Genomic DNA, 21,806 nt, shown 5'->3' with positions numbered 1-21,806 from the left:
CCCATTAATGATGCATCAAATTTGCACTTAATTTTATTCAATTTTTGAATATTTCCTGTTGTTGTTGTTGTTGTTTTTTTAGAGAAAGCCTAATTAAAAAAAAAAAAGACAATCCCTAAAAGACAATATTTATAGACAGATCTCCAGAGAAATGCCAAGTAAAATACTTGTCTCTAACTTGCAAGAAACTCCACCAATTTGTTGACAAGACCTGGGGGGAAATGACAACACTTAGTCTCATTTCCTTACTGAATTTAAGACAAATGTTTAAGCCAAATGATTTGTGAAGAAAGGAGAACTTAAGCCTCCTAAGGCTCAACTCCATTACTGCTTTCCGGAATTCATAAGCCAACAAATCGGGGCTGCAGTCAAAGAATATCACACTCCATATGTGTCAGTTAAATCCTCTTCACTTCCCACTGCTCTCACTGTTTTTGTGCAGGTGCCCAGATTGCAACCATTTTCACACTTAAATGAATCATATTAAAATTTAAAAATTCTGACTCAATGAAAAGGAATTCAGAAACCCTTCCTGATTGATGTATAATACTTTTATTTTTCCCTTTCAAGCCTTTCAGCATTTGGATAGCATCAGTCTCAGCAAAAACAATAACAAACACATCATAATCAGATAGGGACTTAAGGAATTTTCCTCATACATATGGATATGTAGAGGAACGCATTCCTCATACATAGAATATTACAAATATTAATATCCCCATTTTTTCCAAGGGAAACCAAAGGTTAAAGAAGCAATCAAGTATTTAATTGAGTATTAATTAAGTGTACCAGACATTGTGCTATGTATTGGAAATGTGAATTTAAAATATTAACAGATAACATTTATATAGTTCTTTGAGGTTTGCCAAGTCTTTTATGCAGATTTTCTCAGTTGACCCTCACAACAACTCTGTGAACTAGGTGCTATTTTACAAAAGAGAAAGCTGAGGGAAATAGAAACAAAGACACAAAGTTGATTTAATATTAAGAATTTGAACTGTTCTTCCAACTCCAAGTCCCAATAATGTATTCCCTTCACTTCTTAGTTGCCCATAATAATACAGTCACTGACTTCAAAGAGTTTACTTAGTCAAGTGATTTGTCCAAGGTCAGAAATGGGATTCAATTTCAAATCTCTGAAATCTTTATCCTAGACTTTTTCTACTACATTGTCTTGAAAGTTCTAAAACTGGAACTCAAGACTTCTGATGACTTCAAAGGGAATCTCTCCATAAAACTATGCTAGCAATAAAGCCAAGCCAGCCTGAGTTAAAGAGTTCCTTTCATTTCTTAATTAATTTCTAGCTCAACACTGAATGAGCTTTCCCAATCCATTAACTCAGCTGCAGCAATTGGAACCAAACCACTCGTGATTCTGAGACAATCCACTGGCTAACTTTGTCTGGCTTGCCTTTCTGTTATTTAACAATGAATTGTGTAAGCTTGAGAGATTGGCCAGTGTCATAAAGCAAATCCATAGCAGGTTAAGGATGAGATGTCACAGGTTCTGAATTTACAAATGACTGCTGAGTGTGCCCAATTCTAAACATCTTGTATTCTATAAAAGGTTTATCCTTAACCTTTCAATTGATTACCCCTCAGAAGCTGTAATGAGACATCTAGTCAATACTTTCTATTATAATTGGAGGCATTGCTGGACGTGGAAACCACTTCCCATCACATAGGACACAAGTCTCTTCATGATGCTGATCTAGAATAGGGATTTCTCAGATCCAGTTAAAATATCCAGGTGGGATATTTTAACTCACTCCCTGTTAAACTTACTAACTTTCAATCTCCTTTGCCTGGCATTCAATGATCTCTATTGATAATGGCATTGTACCATTTCAGAATAATATACTATCCCTAAAATACTATTACTTATACATGTCATAGTCCATTCAAATAATTCTACCCTTTGTCTTCCTAACATCCTCTACGCTTTTACTCCTCCATTTCATTTCATTTCACTTAATTTTATTTTAGTGAAAGTTTATGCCTCTGTTCATGCTGTTCAATAAGCCTTGAATGTCCTCTTTCCAGCTGTTAAAATACTACCCATCCTTTAAAGCCCAACTCAAATGTTATGTATTCCAGGTAGCCTTTCCTGATCTCCCAGTGGTTAACAACTTTACCCTAGAGTTTACATAGTACTTTGTAGCTTGTTAATGCACTCATCATGCAATATTGGATGTAATAGTTAACCTGTTTGTGTTTTATCTCTCCATTAAGCCAAAGCATGAAGTAGTGTATGAAAATCTGGCATTATAACCAAGAACTGGGTTCATATACCACTTCCGTTAATTGTAGGATTTGGAGTAAGTTTTTCAATTTGTCTGTGATCTAGGTCACTTTCTAAGATCATAATATTACAGAAAAGACTTACATTGATGAAAGAAATATCCTCACTCAAAAGTCCCTTTGATTAATGAAATTCAACCCCTATTTTCTATTTAATAGTAATATTTCCATGAGAAAGTCTCTATATTATTTCAACTTTGTACCACGGGGCCTGGGAAAATTTTATACATGTAAAGGTAAAAAATAAACTATATAAATAACAAATAACTCACTAGCCATTATTCTCGCCATAAAGCTAAAATCAAGGTCTGATGAGATACCTAAATGTTTATTAGTCCATCCTTACTAATTACTATGGATTCATTTAAGTTCTGTAAATTTATTACGTGTCTAATAGTGACAGATAACCAGCAATATAGTACAACAGATAAAGACCTGACTTTCAAAGCCAAGAAGACCTAGAATCAAGTTCCCTTTCTGACACATATTGGTTGTGTGATACTGGACAATTCAGTTAACTTCTCAGTACTCTAGACAACTCTAAAACTATCATTTGTAGAAAGGTACTTATTTACATTGCTAGAGAGAGGGAGTTTTCTATAGCAAAGAAATAATAGGTTCAGTTCCCAGCCTTCAATAGACAGAATACAATGCTAAATGGACAAATGAAGAGGAGGTATAAAGATAAAATTGAACCATATTATATACCAACATAAAGTTGGAGATGTCTGTTAGATAAGTCCAAATGCCTAATTCTACTGATAAACTAAGATTCAGAAAGACTGTGGTTTGCCCAAGATCATAGAGCTAGTTGGGAGCAAAACTTAGATTGATTTCTGGTTTATTTTTTTCCTTTTATACTATAATGCCATAAGGACCCATTAAGTGTTCAATTATTCACTTTTTTCTTTTCTTTGGCTAAGATTGTTTTTTTTTCTTTTTGTTCCCTCTTTAATTGCAAGTATTTATGTATATGTGTGTTTAATGCTGCCTAAAAGTAGGATCAAACTGTGCTTTGTGTATATATTAAAATAATAAATGGATGTGTCATTTGGGGGGAGGGTTATATATAATAATACCTGAAAGAGAACAGATAATATAAATTAAACAGATAAAGTAAACTAAAAATAATAACACTGTCTCTGAAATCGAAATGATTAAAAGGTAGAGAATTTGATCATCTTTGCTGGATAATAATTTCTACTTGAGAGGAATTACTAAAGTGAATTTTTAAAAATCAGTCAAGTATATTTTATGGATGCAAAAAGAAGAAAGGTCGATAAATATTAACATAATTACAAGGCCTAAAAGTCAAGAAATATGAATATTTTTCACTTTCAAGGATGCATGAGCCTTTTCAGTATGAATTCTCTCCATCAATGGAAATGATAGCCCTGTAGATTATTTTTGTGAGTTGTTATAGCTGAAAAAATTTCAGTACCCAATAGCCAACTTTCCAGTGAGGTAACATTTTCAACTTAGCTAGGTTGGTTCTTGAATACCATGCAAAAAAGTTCATTAGTGACTTCATCTTTACCTTAATAGAACCTACAGAGTTTATATTCTTTACCAAAGCCTTTTGGGATCCAGAACATGAAACATCAAGCAAAGATTTTAATAGAATATTTTATTATATGAGTCCTCCCCAAATAAAACATCTCTGATGTGTGTTCACATCCAGTACTGGAAGCTTAAATAGTATACCACATTTGTTAAACATCATGGAGCCTCTGCCTTCATAGATGTAAAATGGGATGGGGGAATGACCTCCTTCCTACTCCTTTGCATAAAACTCTCCATGTCCCAGTTCCAAGCATTATTAGTGACTATCTCCCATATCTAGAATTCTCTTCACCTCATTTCTTTGTCCTGGCTTCTTGCAAGTCCTAGCTAAAATCTCACCTTTTTTTTCCCCCCAATCTCACCCAATGCCAGTATCTTTACCCTGTTGATTCCAAGTCATCCTGCATATAGCTTGTTTGTTCATGGTTTTTTGCATTCTCTCTCTTCCATTAAACCATGAGCTCCTTGAAAGTAGGGCATCTTTTGGTTGTCTTTGTATCCTGGCATTTAGCACAGTGCCTGGCACATAGTGTGCAGTTGAGAAGTACTAAATTGAAGGAGAACATTATCAAGATATGATTTAAAGCATCGTTAAATAGAAAAATAATTGGATCTGATGTTAGAGGGTTTATTTTCAAATCTCAATACTACTTTTTACTTGGATGATTTTGGCTCATCACAAACTCTCTTGCCTCAATTACATTATCTATAAAATAATTTTAGGAGTAGAACAGACTCATTAATGTCCCTTATGTTTCCATAAATAAATTCATTTTCAGTTCCATCCAGCAAAGTGAAGAGCATGGCAAATATAAATAGCTTCTCTTGTAGGAAACTCTGTTTAAATGACATTCCCATGTTTGTTCATAATAGTAATAGATTACATGAATATAGTACTTCCAGATTTGCAAAGCACTCTAGCTTCATTTTCTCATTTGTTTCCTATCACAACCCTGTGAAGTAGGTGCTACAGATATGATTACTTTCATTTTATAATGTCTCTCAGAGCTTTAGAGGGCTACTCTTTACTTTTAAGATATAACACAAGTATAATCTTGCAAATAAAGCCTTCTCTGACCCTGCTTCAAATATCGGTGTCCTACCAAACTACCTTGTATTTAATTCATTTGCCTGTATATACATATATGTGTAGATGTGTAATCATTAACTCTCTACTGTGTATATTGTCTCTTCCATTAAAATTTAAGTGGCTCGGGAGCAGAAATTGTGGTTTTTTATACTTGCATCCCCAAAGTCTAGCAATGTGTGGCACAAAGTACATATTTAATAAATCTTTATCAATTAATTGCTTATGGTCATACAGTAAATTAGTAAGCATAAAGGTAAATTTTACACCCAAGTTTCCCCTGATTCCCAATCCAGTACTATTTATACTATACTACCCAACCTCTCTAACATGCTACTTTTCTCTTTTTTTATTATAATTATAGCTTTTTTATTGACAAAACATATGCATGGGTAATTTTTCAACATTGACCCTTGCAAAACCTTTTGTTCCAACTTGCCCCCTCCTTCCCACAACCCTCTCCCCTAGATGGCAGGCAGTCTAATACATGTTAAATATAACATGCTACTTTTTAAAAAAAAATCAGATTCTAATATGGTTATCTGTATAAATTTAGCAATGACTAGAGTAAAATGAAGGGATAGGAAAGCAATGTCCTTTCCGACAATAAATCTATAATCTTGTGAATGAAGTTTGCAGAACCTTTTTTTTAGCTAAATCACAGTTTGCAACACTCTCCAAATCACTAAGATAACAAAAAAAAATCTGATTTGATCAACATGAATACTCCCTCTGACAATGCAAAACATAGCTCATCCCTGCTTGTCTGAGCTCTCCCATCAACTTACCACAAGGGATCTTGCAAATGTGTTTTTGACCTTGCTCACATTCGGTTGACATTGGGTGAAAGCCACTGGCTTTCTGAGGCTGTCTATCAGTTACCACTCATTCTTACTACTATGTTACTCCAAAAACATCTTTTTATGCTATTACTCCCTTGGAGCATAGTGCTCCAGGGATATAACAGCACATAAAAGACACTACATAAATGTTAATTATTTTCTTATTCTATTATTTCTTCTCCATATATAATGTGTTACACCCTGATACTGTCTAACATATGGCTCTCCAATATCTTTTGGGTAATCTTCAATTTTGTTTATTCAAGGATTACTTCTGCAGTGACAGGTTTTAATAAGAGATAGAAACTTAAGCCTCATCTCTGCAAACCTTCTCACTAGTTTGATGTTGCCCCATATTTTCTTGTATAAAGGAAGGAAGGGAAGCTTATTTGCAGCCCTTCTTATGGCTTAGTGGTATTTACCTTGTTTTACCTACCATCCAGTGACTGTCATGATATGAACATTTTGATTTCTATGCCCTCCTAATTTAAACTCTCTGCAGCATCAGAACTAAAGACAGAAAAGCTCATTTGTTCACTGAAGATTATTGCTCTTTTCCCACACAAAAAAAAAGTAGACTGGGGATGAAACAGGAGTGAGGCAGCTCCCATTTGCACATTCATTTTTCCTAAATTAGCCATTTGCAGATGAAAGCAGTCTCACATAAATGACTGATCTTAAATTGTTTTTCAAATTTGATTGAACTCAAAAGTGCTTCTTTGAAATATCCATCTTCTTGTCAAAATGGCAATAATGCCACAGGGCTATTCTAATACACTGAACCAAGGCATTAGAGTTACATAAGTCCACAATAATGTGCTCTATTAATGCTCTTTCTAAAGAAAAAAAATATTTAAATGTTTCAATCACCCATTGTCTATTTTTAAATGTTGTATTCACCCTTAGAAATCCAACTTCTTTCTTAGAAGGTCTAGTGAACTTGCCTTTTCAATTTAAATATTCTCATGTATTGATCTAGTTCAGCTTTTGCCTCTTCTAGAGAGCTCAGAATAACAACTATATTCTCCTTAAAAGAAAAAAAAACAGAATCATCTTATTCATGACTTAATTTTTTCCTATTTTTTCCAGGAAGTTTCAGATATATTCCCCCCTCTCTCAAGTGAAACTTGTCTTAAAACCAATATATATATATATATATATATATATATATATATATATATATGCATATATATATATAAAGTAATCCCAATTGACCCTACTAACATATCAAAAAATACCAGTAGTCCTCAATGTCCCCAACAAAAACAAACAGCAAGACCCACCCTTCTTCTCCAAGGCCAAAACCAGTCATTTATCATTATACCATATAGTTTTGCATTCCATTTGTCCTTGTTCTTTCCACTTACATTATGGCAAACATTTAATATATTATTGGGGATTATACATTCCTCTGCATCCCACATTTCTCTGAATTTCAAGTGTTGCTTCTTTCTTTATTTCTAATTCTTGCTATCAGAAAACTTGTGACTAGGAAATATTGTGATACATAGAACTCTTCTTGTTTTTTAGCTTTTTGTGGCACATTCCTAGAAGAATGACCTCTGAATTAAAAGGAAAGCTACTCATATCTTTGAGTCTCCAAATTATATTATAAAAAAGCACTAATTACAACTAATTGGTACTAGTTAAAAGTATGGAATGAACTTTTAATGGAATAAACTAAATAAGGAAGAATAGAAATAATCAAGTTCAAAACACTATTAAACCTAAGATAATAAATTATGTGGAAGAAGTTATCTGACAAAACTTTCAGAAAAGGAAAAAGCAGAAAAATAGAAATTAGGTTTAGACCACAGTCTTTCACCACATGTGGTCAAAATAAATTGATAATCTGAACATTACAAATCATACTAAAAAAATTAAAAGAGGACTTTGAGTCTCTAATTTACTCTCTGCAAAATGAAGGTAGGAATAAGATCCTACTCTGCTGCATTTTATCATGAGTATTAGAGTTTTGTGACCTTAGAGGGTTTGGGATGTGTATGTGTAAGTGTATGCTTTAAGGGAAAAAAAAAAGAATTCTATGAAATACTTTTGTAGAAGATAGGAAAGAACAATTAGCTCCAGGATATACTGATAAATATTTAATGCCTGGCTTCAAATGAACAGAAGTGTTAATCTGAAAATTAACTTTCATTATTAACATTTTCTCCATTTTCTTAAATCTAGACAATTAACAAAACAATAAATTGTCTTCATTTGTAGCATTTCCCATTACCAAGGTTTAAGTGCTCATACTTACAATTAAACAAATGGTTCTCATGAACTTGTTTGAGCTGGTTCAAATACACCTGATTGGGTCGCCATCTGAATCATAGCCAGAGTGGGATGACTGCAGTTTTGTTTCAGGTTACTGAAATCTGCAAGACCCAAGACAAGAAGTCCATTAGCATCATAGACATTGGAATTTAGTATTTAGAGAATAAGAATAATTAGTTAAAATAGCAAATTATCAAATAAACCAGGCACCTCATATAAACTCTTTCTCAGTTGCACATGTGTCCCATTCCCTCTCCAGCCCGGAACCTAATGGGGTTTCTGTTTGGCTACTTCTTATTCATCTCTGAATTCAGAATAAATCGGTTTATGGCATAAAAGTTTGTAGTTCCCAATCCCCTCCCTAGAAGAATTGGCGTGCATGTTTTATTACCCTTGCCTTGGGCATAAAAATTTCTACTGACATCTCTGGTCAGAATCCAAAGTGCCCAGGTGGCTGTAAAACTAGCCAGGCTCTATCACCTATGGGTACTCTTCTTAATCCAGCCATGAAAATGAGAATTGTCCGGGTCATTGGTTCTAAGAGAAATCAAAGCAAGTTTAATGAGAGCTAGTCAGGCTACTCCCTGACACATGTAATTTCCTTGCTCTCTACTCTAAATCCCTTGTGGATGCAGTGACCATGGTGTAGAACTACCTTTGTGGATTTTCATGCTGGTGTTATTTAGTCATTTTCAGTCCTGTCTGACTCTTTGTGACTCTTTTGGGAGGTTTTCTCAGCAAAGATATTAGAGTGATTTGCCATTTCCTTCTGTAGCTCATTTTATAGATGAGGAAACTGAGGGAACCAGGGTTAAATGACTTACCTAGAGTCACACAGCTAATAAGTATCTAAGGTCACATTTGAATTTAGATTTTTCTTACTCCATGCTCTGCCCTCTATCCACTTACCATCCTAGCTACTCTTTGCTTTGTGGATAAGTAGCGTAATGGACACCTCATGATATGACTTCAAGGACATAGGGAAAGCTTCTAATATACAGAAATAATTTCCTCTACCTCCTGCCACAAAAACTATTACTATTGCCTTTCATGTGTGTAAATTATAAACAAATGGAAAGAAAAGGGACCTCTGAGATTACCAAATCCTCTTTGCTACCTTCCATATAACCATCAACATTTTATAAATAACAATAACAAGATGCTGAGAAGTGGAATACATAACTCAAGATCATTAAGGTTAGTTAATGATCAAACTTGGAAGGAAAACCAAAGAAATCTGACTTTCACTTCAAATTATATCAAATCACTATTCTATCTGCAAATGTGCACCCAGAATAATCTCTGGGCACTTCCAAAGGAGAGAACAAATATCCCTGGAGAGCTCACTCATTTATACAAAGGCACAGAAAATATGTATTGTACATAGAGAGGAAACTTGGAAGTTTATGCTCTGATTTTTCCAAATTCCAAATTCACCTTTTGAATAGCTGTAGCAGGACATTTGGTCTCAACACTTCTCTTTCTTCAAGGTCAATAAATAGACACACACACATACACAATGTCAGTATATTTTTTTTCTGAGTTTGCCTTTTCTTCCTGGCTATCGGGATGGATGTCACAACCCATCATATAACATTTTTTTTAATAAAAAGTCAATACTGGACAGGAGATTTATCTTTTTATACTGTTTGGATAGATTGAAATCCCAAATCAATTTTTTTATTACTATTCTACTTGCAAATGTGCACTGAGAGGTTATTCTGAGATGGGCACTTCCAAAGGAGATAGCGAATGTCCCTGGAGGGCTCACCCACTTATACAAATGCACAGGAAATATAGGCTGTACACAGATAGGAAACTTAGAAGTTTATGCCCTGATTTTTGTGTAATTCAAAGTTCACCTTTGAATAGCAATAAAAAAACACACATTTTTGCTTTCTTTAGCGTCTGAGGAAGGAGAGACACTATTTAATGTCTGATATGATTAGATTGCTCTCAAGGTTTCCAAGATACCTCTATAGCCTATGTTTTATTACCAGTGGTAAATGACTTTATCAACCAATATTTCAGAGGTAATATGCAAAATAAGAAATGGTATAAGATCAATAATTCTTCCTACTGCTTTTCTTCTAACCTTCCCATTACCATTACTACTAAGATAGGGCTGCTGTTCAAATACAGCAGGATTATGTTCAAACACATAATAGGGGATATGTTTACTCCTAATAGATTACAGTGATACTATAACTTTTCAAGAAGAACCTCTCAATCCCACCATGCTTGAAATTACTACTTAAATATATATATACTTGGGCAAAAGATGGAAGAAATGAAAACATGCTGGTTAAGCACGTGACAATGCAAATGTCTCTGGGCATCCTAAGTCAACTCAGAATCCTTCAGCCCTAAAATTGTCACTGTAATAAGTTAACATCACTGTATACCCCTATCTGAAACACTTCTTTAGCTTTGGAGAGTCACTTATATATGTGACTACTTTTTAACCAGTTCAGGTCTGAAGGGAGACTAAGACATAAATCAAATTGCTTTACCTTTTGGCCAGATACAATTCATGCATTTAAAGAATTTCCATATTTCAAGTTATCCTTTCTAGTTTTCTTTATGCTTTGGGCCAGTAGATAAGAGTCTTCACTTTAAAAATCCATTTTCTTATTTATAAAGATGAAACATTTATGTGAGCAAAAAATATGGACATAGGTGGTTAGAGCAGAAAGAGTATGGGTCTGAGAATTAGAGGCTGAACTTCTGTTCTAGTCCTGACTCTAGCTGGATTACCTTGGGTCATGCAAACTTGCAAGGCCTAAAAAGTGAAAATTTTAAAATAATAAATTCATTCATTCAACTCAGTACCTACTATTTCAGAGTACTGTGCCAGTCATTTAGGAAGATAAAGCACTTGATGTGTGGCTATAAGCCATTTAATACAGTCGGTCCCTAGAATCCAATTGCTGTTTTAAGCACTTTAAATGTTACTAAGATTCTTAGAATACACTGTATTGTAATTTTTGGAGAATTGAAGTTGAGGTTTTCCCAAAGGCAAAAGAGAAGAACATTGTGATTGTGAGCAAGATACCATATAATCTAAATGCAGAACTGCACAAAAATACTTCTTGAAATCCATTGTTTCTTTCAAAACTCTGTTTAAGTAATGCTTTTGACATAAAACCATTACTGAACTTCACAATTACTAGCATCTTTCCCCAACAAAAAAAATCACTTATTATTTGTGATATAGATATATATAATATATGATATAATATATGTGATATATATATGTATATTTATATAATCCACATACAGAATATTTGTATATGTTCAAAAGATATTGATAGATCTTCCCATGGTATTGAAAACTGGAATTAATAGAAGATAATTATTAATTGGGGAAAGACTGAAAAAATTGTTATATGAATATAATGGAATATTGTATTATAAAAAATGACAAAAGAGTTATTTTCAAAGATACCTGGGAAGAACTATATGAACTTATACAGAGTGAACTGAGAACCAGGAGAATAATTTATTTAACAAAAACAATGAACAATTTTGGAAAACTTACTATGATTAAAAACTACATATGATGAAGAACACATTTTCTAACAAAGAATCAATAAACTCAATATGCAGAATGAAATATATATATATGTATATATATGTATATATATACATATATATATATATTTCTACACATACCATTTGGAAATATCCTTTGCTTAATTATGCAGGTTAGAAGGATTTTGTTTTTCTGTTTATCTTTCTCAATATGGTACATAGAAGAAGATAAATGTAAGAGAGAGAAAATAAATATCTTAATTGAAAAAAGAAAATTTAATTTAAAAATTGGCAGCTCAAATTCCATATTCTACAAAAGATGTTTTCCATCTACTTCCCTTGTCACTTACCTCTGCTAGTGACATTTTCAGAAATCACCTTACATTGATAAGGTATGTGTCTTATACATATACATTTTAATCTATCCATTGTTATTTATGCATTGTCTCTACCAAGAGAGTGTGAGTTCCTTCAGATAATTAATATATGCAAAATTATTTGCAAACCTTAAAGCACTGGATATGTTGGTGAGTATTCTTATGATAAATGTTTGTTTTTTTCCTCCACTGAACCACTGTATTTAGTATAGTGCCTGGCATATAGTAAGTACTTAAATGCTTGCTGACTGATTAATATCACTATCAACCTTTCCCTATGACCACATTTGTCAATTATGTCTCATATTTCACAACCAAGAATACAAGCCTCTGTCTGTACATACTCCACAAAGTGGTTTACCAGAAAAAAATACCAAATGAATCAGGAACTGTAAGGGAAGATATACTTCTCATTCACATTAAACTTGCCCTAATTTCTGTTAAGACCAAAATCTCTGAGCAGAGTCCCCCTTCCTGGCTGGCCTAACAAATTATAGAATGCACAGTTGACCCCCTTTCCCTGAGAGAACCAGGGTTAATGTGTAAATGAGGTGGGCTTTTTCCTGCCCTTCTTTAGTTTGCTCTGCCTGAACATGAGTCATCTACAGAGAAGCAGTCTGATGATAAAATTCCTCTAATTAAAAACTACCTTTTGTGTCTGCCCTTTCCATAGGTCTAGTTAATAGAAGATTTTTGATCAAACTATCATAAGAGACTTCTTCATATTATTTTTTGCCCTCAGAACTGTTTATATGTTTGCCTGAGTGAATTTTAAATGCTTTAGAGACCTATTTTTTTCTAGATTCATTATTTTTTCATGATCCCAAGAAAAAAGAAAGCTCCCCCATCGATGTGAGGAAATGAGGGTCCCTTTCCTTTTTATCTTTATCTGAAAGGAGAAAAGATATGAAAGAATATCTGTCTCATACAGAATACTATGTGCTTAGAAAGAGAAGCAAAAAGAATGACTCAAAAGAAAGATACCAAAATAAGTCTAGTGTAGTAGAAGAAGAAAAGCAACTAGTTTGGAGGAGAGGGGAATAGAAATATAAAGAGAAAAAGTTAAATGAAAGAAAATAATTTTTATAAGGCAAAAATACTATTTCCTGAAGTGATGCAAATAACAAAATAAAAAAGCATAAAACTAGCACAAAATTCTACAGTCTTCTAGGGCTTATATAAGAGTCAGACAAAAAGTTTATACTTATTGATTTTTGCCATCAATACATTAAAATGTGTGATTTCATCCAGATTTTCATGGATGAAATCCATGGAGCTTTTCATGGCTCCCCTATTACTTAGAACATGATCTTTGGAAGTTGCTATGGTTCAGCACCCTAGGGTTAAAATTTTCATGAATAATCAAAAACTTCCTGACCAAGCAGATATTCGGCCTTATCATCAGGTCCATACTTAAAGTCTTTCCATTTTGGTTAGAACTACCATTCCTTAAACAAAGGACAAAGCCTTTGTGAACCCAGTCATCATTATTTTATAAGAAAGTGATAATAAACATAGCATTTATATATCACTTTAATTTTTGCAAAGTGCTATACAAATATCATTTGCTTGATCCTAATCACCAATACTGTTGTCTCCATTTTACAAATAAGGAACTTAGCACAGTGACTGGCACATGGTAGACACTTAATAAATGCTTATTCTTATTTCTTCCCTTCCCTGTCATTATTTCCTGATTTTTTACTTAAGACTACATATATTCTGTATTAACTTAATTTTTTTTAACTTTACCTGGGCCCACGGTAAATCAATAATAAACCTTCCACAGGGCATGATCACAGGTAAGGAGGCTGTATTGTGTAACCTGTACATAAGGAATAAATATAAGAGACTGAAACAAAATTTGCCATCAAACTTTTAGGAAACAATTAATATCAATACTACACAAATTATTGTTGAAAACTAAGCAAGCATTCTACTAAACTTCTTGAAAGAGACAAATATAGTCCTAAAACTTATCATAGGGAAGGCTATAACAAAAGAGAACTATAAACCAATGTTATTAATGAATATGAATTCTAAAATATACATAAAATCCATCAGACTACAGGAATTCATTCAGAAAATCATTAATTATGATCAAGTTAAATTTGTTACAGGGATACAAAGATATTTCAGCATTAGGAAAATAGTGAACCATAATTTATCATATTAAAAGAAGTAAATTAGCATTTTGCCAATGTTTACTAGTTTCCTTTCTCAGAGATATAGCTAGCAACTTTGGCCTTTGGCGCCAGGGATAATACTCATAAAATTCATTCCAGAGTAAATAACACAAATATGTTCTCAGGCCAATTTTAAAAATAAATTCAATTGCATAGGTAAGGAGAAAGGGCCCAGGACAAAGATTTGGTTGAAGAGATCCAGGAAAAGAAAAAGAAAGAAGCCTACCTTTCATTAATTTTATTTTAACTAACTATTGTTGGTAAGTAGATGCTAAGTAAGTTGTTTCTGTGTTGATAAAGGAGTTCAAACCCCCTATAAATTTCAGCATCCTGAGGTAATATCCCCTAGACAGCAAGTTAAATATGTACAATTATTTTAAATATATGTCCATATTTGTCATGCTACACAAGAAAACAAGCAAGCAAACAAAAACAACAAAAAGGTGAAAATACCATTTTGTGATCCACATTTAGTCCCCATAAACCTCTCTCTGGATGCACATGACTCTCAACCATCTTTGATACTGGAATATCTTTCAAAAATGACAGTATGCAAAAACGTTTGAGGGCAAATAATTTATTTTCTCTGACTCATTTCTATAGCTATTGTCTAGCCAGTGCAACAAACACCTAGTGGGAGGTAGAGGGAGAGAGTAGCAAATGTTTAAGAATGATGATGAGTCAATGACTATTAGAAAACTTGGAAAAAAAAAACAGAGGAGAGGGGAAAATTTGAATTGGATTGGTGTCCCTAGGAAGAAAAAACACGTTAGCTTTAAATAAAAACAAATTTCCATTTGGAAACATTTGTCTAGATGCCAATTATCTTTTTCTAAAATATCCAATTTGACTGTTAGAATATTGTCAAATTAAAGTTGAATTGTTAATACATAAATTTTATTTGGAAAACACTTGGTAGGGGAGTCACAAGCAAAGGAATTCTCTTTTTTTTTTTTCAAGAAAGGATTGATAAGATGATTGGGGGAAATAGTTTAGTTAGCACAAACAGCATTTATATGGGAGTTTCCATCATTTGCATACTTGCTTCACATCAACTACTATTCATAATTTCTTAAAACATTAGTTCCATTTCATTCTTAGATGGGAAAAGGGGCTAGAGATTGTCAAAGTGAAATCTAGTGTTTTCCATATTCTTTCTCTATCAATTCTAAGGTTTCAATTATTTTGCTTCAATAATAACCAAATAGCAAAGTCTTTGTGGCTATCAAAGCTGAACAGGCACAGTACCTTCCTCCATCTTCATGGCAACCTTTCCCCCTTGGTATCCAAAATCAAAGGATTCAGAACTAGAAGGAAGTATAGAGATCATCTAGTTCAGTCTCTTCAGTTTACCAATGAGGAAACTGAAGCTCAAAAAGATAAAGGACTTTTTAAGGCCCTTTTTTACATCACCTAATGGCTGAGAGTCAACATAAGATAGAAGAAAACATACTGAAATTAAACTCAAAGAACATGGAATTTAATAACAAAAACAAATAGACTTATGTAACAATTTAAGGTTTGCAAAACACATTACAAATAACTCATTTGATCCTTATAACAATACTGGGAAATAAGGGCTTTTATAATATCTATTTTATAGAGAAGAAAACTGAGGGAGATGAGTAATTGCCTAGAGTCACACAGCTAATAAATGGTTGAGTATATTTGAAATCATGTCTTCCTGGCTCCAAGTCCAAAGCTTAATTTCTTGAACCACCTAGCTCTCTATTTTGAAATGTGGCTCCCTTAACCCATGGAACCTTGGGAGGTCACTTTAAGCTACGTACCTCAGTTTCCACCATTTGTAAAAAATGAAGTAGTTGAATAATTTAGTGGTTTTTAACTAAGGTCTATGACATTTTTTCAATATTTTGATAACTTCATTTTAACATAATTGGTTTCCTTTGCAATCCTGTTTTTTTTATTTTATATATTTAGAAACATGACTCTAAGGAGACTTTGCTAAGCTGCTCACAAGATCCATGATACAGAAAAAGATTAAGACCCTCTGAACAAGATGAATTTGAACATCATGTTCAGCTCTGAGCGCTTTGATCCTCTCTATAACAAAGATTGCCCCCTTCTGTAACAATACACAGCCAAGTCCTTCTCTGAGACCCTAGCTCTTCCAATGGCCAATTCATTGGGACTAATCCGCTCCTGCACTTTCATTATCTTTTTGGACACCAGAGACACATTGTGCCATCAACAAATGATTATAGACAGGAGTTTTGCTCTCTCACTCTGGATTTGGAGCACAGCTCTTAGCAAACTGGACCTCTGACCTTTTCCCTAAGGCATGCCAGCAGCCAATGCAGTTTATTTTTTTTTCTAGTATTTATTGCAGTTGAAAATGAAGCAAAGAAAGGTAAAAATGCAATTCTCAGAAAGAATCAGAGAAAATATATCTCTGGTCACTGAATCCCTGTGTGATCTTGAAGAAGTGCCCATATTCTTCCTTTTCTTGAGGAGGGAATAGTCCTATTTCCTATTTTCAATGCATATTTGTACAAGACATCATTCTGTCGTTGCTACTTATAAGAGAAGTCTCTGAATTTATTTATTTCCATTACATTAGAAACTCTGTCTAATCCAGGCATTAATAGTATACAAGCGGTTTGCTTGATTTTTCTCAATATACTAGAGAAGTTAAACATGTAATCTGTGACACTCTCAAATGTCTAAACCAGATTAGAATGTAATTAGAAAATAATTAACAAAATTTTAAAATATAATTAATCATAGACAATTTTAGACTTTAAAACTAAATCAATAGGTAGTTTATAGGAATCCATATACTGTTTAGTGACTCTAAATCTATTTGTTGATATCTCTGTTCAAGAGCATCAACTTCTGTCATCTTTTTTCCTCTACTAGCCCACTTCCTTACTAAAACTATAGCTAAATCTCAATTAGTACAAATAATGAATCCTCTGAAGTTGTTGCTTATTCAAATTCCCACCACATATTTTCATTGGATGGGTCTTATATTTTATTTTATTATAACTTCCAATTATATGGAATTTGAATATATTCAAATATTTGTAACCACTTGAAAGTCGACAGTATTTCCCTCCAATTCCCTCAGGGCCCTATGTAATCAATAATTAATCCAGAGAGGAGTGGTAGAGTAGAAAGAATCTGAGCTTTCAATTCAGAGCATCTGGATCCAAATCTTAAATCTGACACTTCCTATTTGTGTGACATTGGCTGAGTCTTAAATTTATTAAATTTCCTCTATCTCAGTTTCCTCATTTGTAAAATGAGGAAATTTAATTAAATGGCCTCAAAAGTTACTTCTAGTTCTAGAACAGTGATCCAAATAAATCACATACACGAAGTACCTAAACACACACACACACACACACACACACACACACACACACACACAGAGACAAATTTCTAATGGAGCTCCTCTATAGAGAAGTGTGTTTCAGTGACTTTTTCATATTTTGCCTACCCACAGGGGCAGTTCTGATATCATCATATTCATGGTCATAAAGTATAAGAAGTCAAAGAATCTGCTTTATGTCACATTAATTCCATTATTTCTACAATTTTTATTTCTTTTCACCAATACCCAAGTGTTTTCAGACATATGCATACACGAAATATAAGAGCTAGAAATGACCTTAGGCTTAATTATATCCAGTCTCTTCATTTTATAGATAAGAGAATATGACATAACTGTGGTCTGAATCATCTATCACAATATTTCCTATGTTGCATACTTCTTTAAGTATTTAAGCATATTTAAGTATGCTTCTCCTACCCACATCTCACCCCACCAATACTTTTTGAATGCATATCACAGATAGAATGGACAAGAGATTGTAAAAACACTTTACTCTTCCCAAATTGCTTTTAAAAGTGTATATCGCCACAAGGCCATTTACATCAGACATTAAAATATGGAAATTATGTTTTTTAATTTCTTGCTAAAACATTTGAGAAATCTCCATTTGCAAAATATAAAAGATTAATAAAATAAATAACTTATCCCAAGGTTAATAGCTATGGTTTTGCTGCAAGGCTTTCTTTGAGCTAAGGAAAAAATAAAAAAGTTTAGCAAAAAAGAAAGGAGACATTAAAAGCCAATTTATGGAAATTACAAAGAAAAGAGAATTAGAGAATAAGTTATCTAACTTGGGGAGGGGTTCACTAATGAAAGGATTAACATGCAGTAAAGGGAAAACAAAATTAGTAAGTCAAATTAATTAGTAGATCAAAGAATTAGAAGGTAAGTTCAAAAAGAGTCTGCAAATACTATATAACAAAGGAGGACTGGTACACAGTAGTGAAGTTTCAGGCAGCTCTAAATGATACTATAAATTAAAGAGTTGAGTAGAAGTGAGAAACAGACATGGAAAAATACTAAAAAAAAAAAAAAAAGACAAAAAATAGTTTTCACAGTAGGATGCTAAGGTTTACTTTCATTTTTGAGGTATACTGTGCTCAAAATTATCATTACTATTTTCTTCTCTTCCTTCCCTTTCCTCCTGATCATCCTCCAATTCCTCCATTACCACCATCCCTAATTTTTAAAAGAAAAAATAATGTGTCAAATATACATTCCAGCAAGGGGATCAGGGCTTGAGCCAAAGAACAAGACAAAGCACAGGGACCTTTACAGAGCCTCAAATGTTGAAGAAAATAAAGAAGGCTGCCATTACACTAAAGAGAGCCTTGGCTTTTGACAGGACAAAGCCCAGGATGGGGTAAAAAAGTTGCTGCTAAAGAGATTGGTTCCTAGATTTGTCAGTGATCAAACTTCCAATACACCATCCCTATCCCTGTCCCTGTGTCAGCCACCATAATCATAGTAGCCCCTACAACAATGAACTTGGCAGCTATGTTTGGTATTTTAGGAAACATTACTGACCCTGGAATTTTTCCAGCTGGCTAGCTGAAGGAAGGAACCATTAGAGATGAGCTTAGCAACCAGCTGATATACTAGGGATAGATAGATACAGACATAGGGCTGACTAGATCAATAGGTTAAAAAAAAAAAACTGATCCATAATGGAGAAATAAGAAAAGTAATAGTGGTCTGATCTATCTCCTCCCAGCTCTTTAGGAAGAGACACGCACATATTCTCAAAGTTTGCCAGCCTTTTATTTACTATCATTTTCTGGCTACACTGCATTGATATTTCATGAATATACCTCCTTCTAGAGCTTCTTTTGGTATGAAAGAGACTTAGTTCTTGAAGATTATGCCAGAATAGCAGAAGGTCTACAGGATATTGCCATGAAAGATAAGCTTTGAGTCCTGGACTACATTGGGCCTCCAGGAAATCTCTTTTCTTTTCTCTTCTTTGTTCCTCTTCTCTCTATTCCCTTTCCTCTCTCTTACCATAGCAATTCATGGAAAACTGTCTAAAAGTTTTCAGCATTGGAATGGCCACACAGAAGGAATTTTCAGCATCATATAATATGTTAAATTTTGATGTTTTTATTATCCAGTGAGAAAAGCAACTCAAGGACCTTTGATGCAGTACAAAAACTTAAGACACATCCACCATATAAAGAGTCACCAAACCCGTATCCCAAGAAGCTATACAGTGTGACAGATGCAAGTACCTGGCCTGGCGACCAAGGGCCATGACACTGGGGAAACAGCTACAAAGTATGTGGTGTGCAGTCATAATTGTTCTCACAGATGAATGCATCTTCAGCAGTCCTTGGACTCCCTTGATTCTATGATAAATGTGGAAAGCACCAAGGTTACAGAAAAACTTCCTGGAGGGTCTGTTCCATCTAGGAAAATCTCTGTTCCCAGGTAAGGGGAATAAACCTCTATAAACACATAGTAAGGTTTTTAGCAACAAAGTACTACGTATAAGAACAGTGTATAACCTATCTTCCATGTGAAATCCTATGAATATCCCATTACCCTGAAGCCCTTCTGAGACTCCACTCAGATCTATCCCCCTGGTAGAAATACAGGTGGCAGAAGCACTGGTCTGAGTTAACTGGACTAGAGAGGAACACAGCCTCTTTCCTCCTTCCCACTATGGCCTCTCTTCTTCCACCCCCTGGTCCTTTCTTTTGTAAGTAAAGCAAACCCTAACAGATTTCTTTTTTAAAATTTTCTATCAGAGTAATTAAGAAGAGGCAGAGAAGATTACATTTACTAGGAAAGGGGATCATCGAGTTACATGTAAGATATGCTCCTAAGAAATTGAATAAAATGTCATTCCTTCTAATAATATTATAATAATTTATCAAAGTGGTTTTTTCTATGACATCACCTTAGATGCTATTTTCCAGGTGACTCTTACATGGGAGGAGAGGCTCTTGTTTAACCAAAAGCAGGATATAGCCTTAAAGGAAAAGGGAAAATCCCTAAGCTGTAGCTACATTGTTAGGACACTTTCACATTTTGACTTTACAAGATACCAATTTTGTAACATAGTATTACAGATTTAGAGCTAGAAGAGAGACCTCAGATGCCATCTACCTACTATTGTAGTCGAGCTCCTTCAATTTACAGATAAAGAACTGAGGGCCACAAAGGCTAAGTGATTTATCCAGTTAGGAAGTACCAGAGAGGATTTGACCTCAGAACTTGCTGAATCAAAATCTTACATTCTTTCCACTATGCTATAATGTCTCTATATCAACATACTTAACATTGCAAAAAGTATTAATCACTGAAATATAGTATCGACTAGAAAGATATATTTTATTATCCTTGGTTGGTGGAGAGTGGGAAACTAAGCGAAGAATTTAGGATAATTGAATAATAGATTCATGAAAGAAATAAAGTATAAAACTCTAAGTTCCGATGATAGTATGGAGTCATTCATTTCATCTGTTCTGACTACTGGTACTTTTACTCCTTTTTTTTTTTCCAAATCAATCTACCTTGTTATATGCAAAGACCATTTCTTTTTTGATAAAGCAACCATGTGGTGAATAAGGCCCAGGATAGTTGGGATTGTCGACGCTTCTCTGGTCTACTACTTATAATTCAGTCTTTGCTGATTGCAACCATCCACCTAGACATAACTAGAACACACCCACCAAGACATTATAATAGTCAGCACAAAAATCATGGGATAGTAGAGTCTCAAATCTAAAGCTGGACTTCTACTGTCTCATTTTGGAAAGTGTTTCCTGCGCAGGAAAAAATTCCTAATATGAAGAGTAATGGACAATGAAGGTAGTCTGGGAATTTGGCATCAGATCTGATAGATCATTTACTGTCCCAAATGTGTTTTGAATACACATAAGCATACAAAATTCCAAATCTCCACTGAACATAGATAATTTTCCACACTTTTGTTTTATAATTGATTTTAAAGGTTTTTTTTAATAATTGTATGAGTGGTAACAATAACTGCTAGTTGTGTGTATTCATGCGTGTGCATAAAAGAGAGAAAAAAAGAGAGAAGGTAGGAAGGAAGGAAGAAAGATAGTAAAAGAGAGAGAGTGAAAGAAATAGTGTGAAAGAAATAAAGAAAGGAGGGGAAGGAGAGAAGAAGGGAAAGGGAGAGAGAAAAGGATAAAGAGATCCATTATGTAGAAATTCATCCAAATTTGAATTCTAGGCTTGATCACCTGGGACAAAGAATTATTGTGGTGTCTGGCTTCCATCAATAGATCCATAACCTCTTAGTGTGGATGC

General features: G+C 33.9%; 1 long non-coding RNA gene across 1 annotated transcript in view; it reads right to left on the bottom strand.

Moving 5' to 3' along the window:
• LOC141555738 (uncharacterized) overlaps positions 1 to 19,854 on the bottom strand; it is a 58,694-nt gene extending 38,840 nt beyond the window's left edge. Inside the window, exons 1-3 of the long non-coding RNA XR_012486316.1 lie at positions 19,757 to 19,854; positions 13,737 to 13,809; positions 8,057 to 8,174 (exon numbers count right to left, since the gene is read on the bottom strand). This is a non-coding gene — a long non-coding RNA (uncharacterized LOC141555738). The remainder of the gene's footprint in view (positions 1 to 8,056; positions 8,175 to 13,736; positions 13,810 to 19,756) is intronic.
• Positions 19,855 to 21,806: the final 1,952 nt, after the last annotated feature.

The sequence above is a fragment of the Sminthopsis crassicaudata genome, chromosome 1 (genome assembly GCF_048593235.1).
Source record: "Sminthopsis crassicaudata isolate SCR6 chromosome 1, ASM4859323v1, whole genome shotgun sequence".
In the NCBI taxonomy this organism is placed as follows: Eukaryota; Metazoa; Chordata; class Mammalia; order Dasyuromorphia; family Dasyuridae; genus Sminthopsis; species Sminthopsis crassicaudata.
The sequence above is the reverse complement of the archived record's forward strand: the minus strand, read 5'-3'. Positions and strand labels throughout refer to the sequence as shown.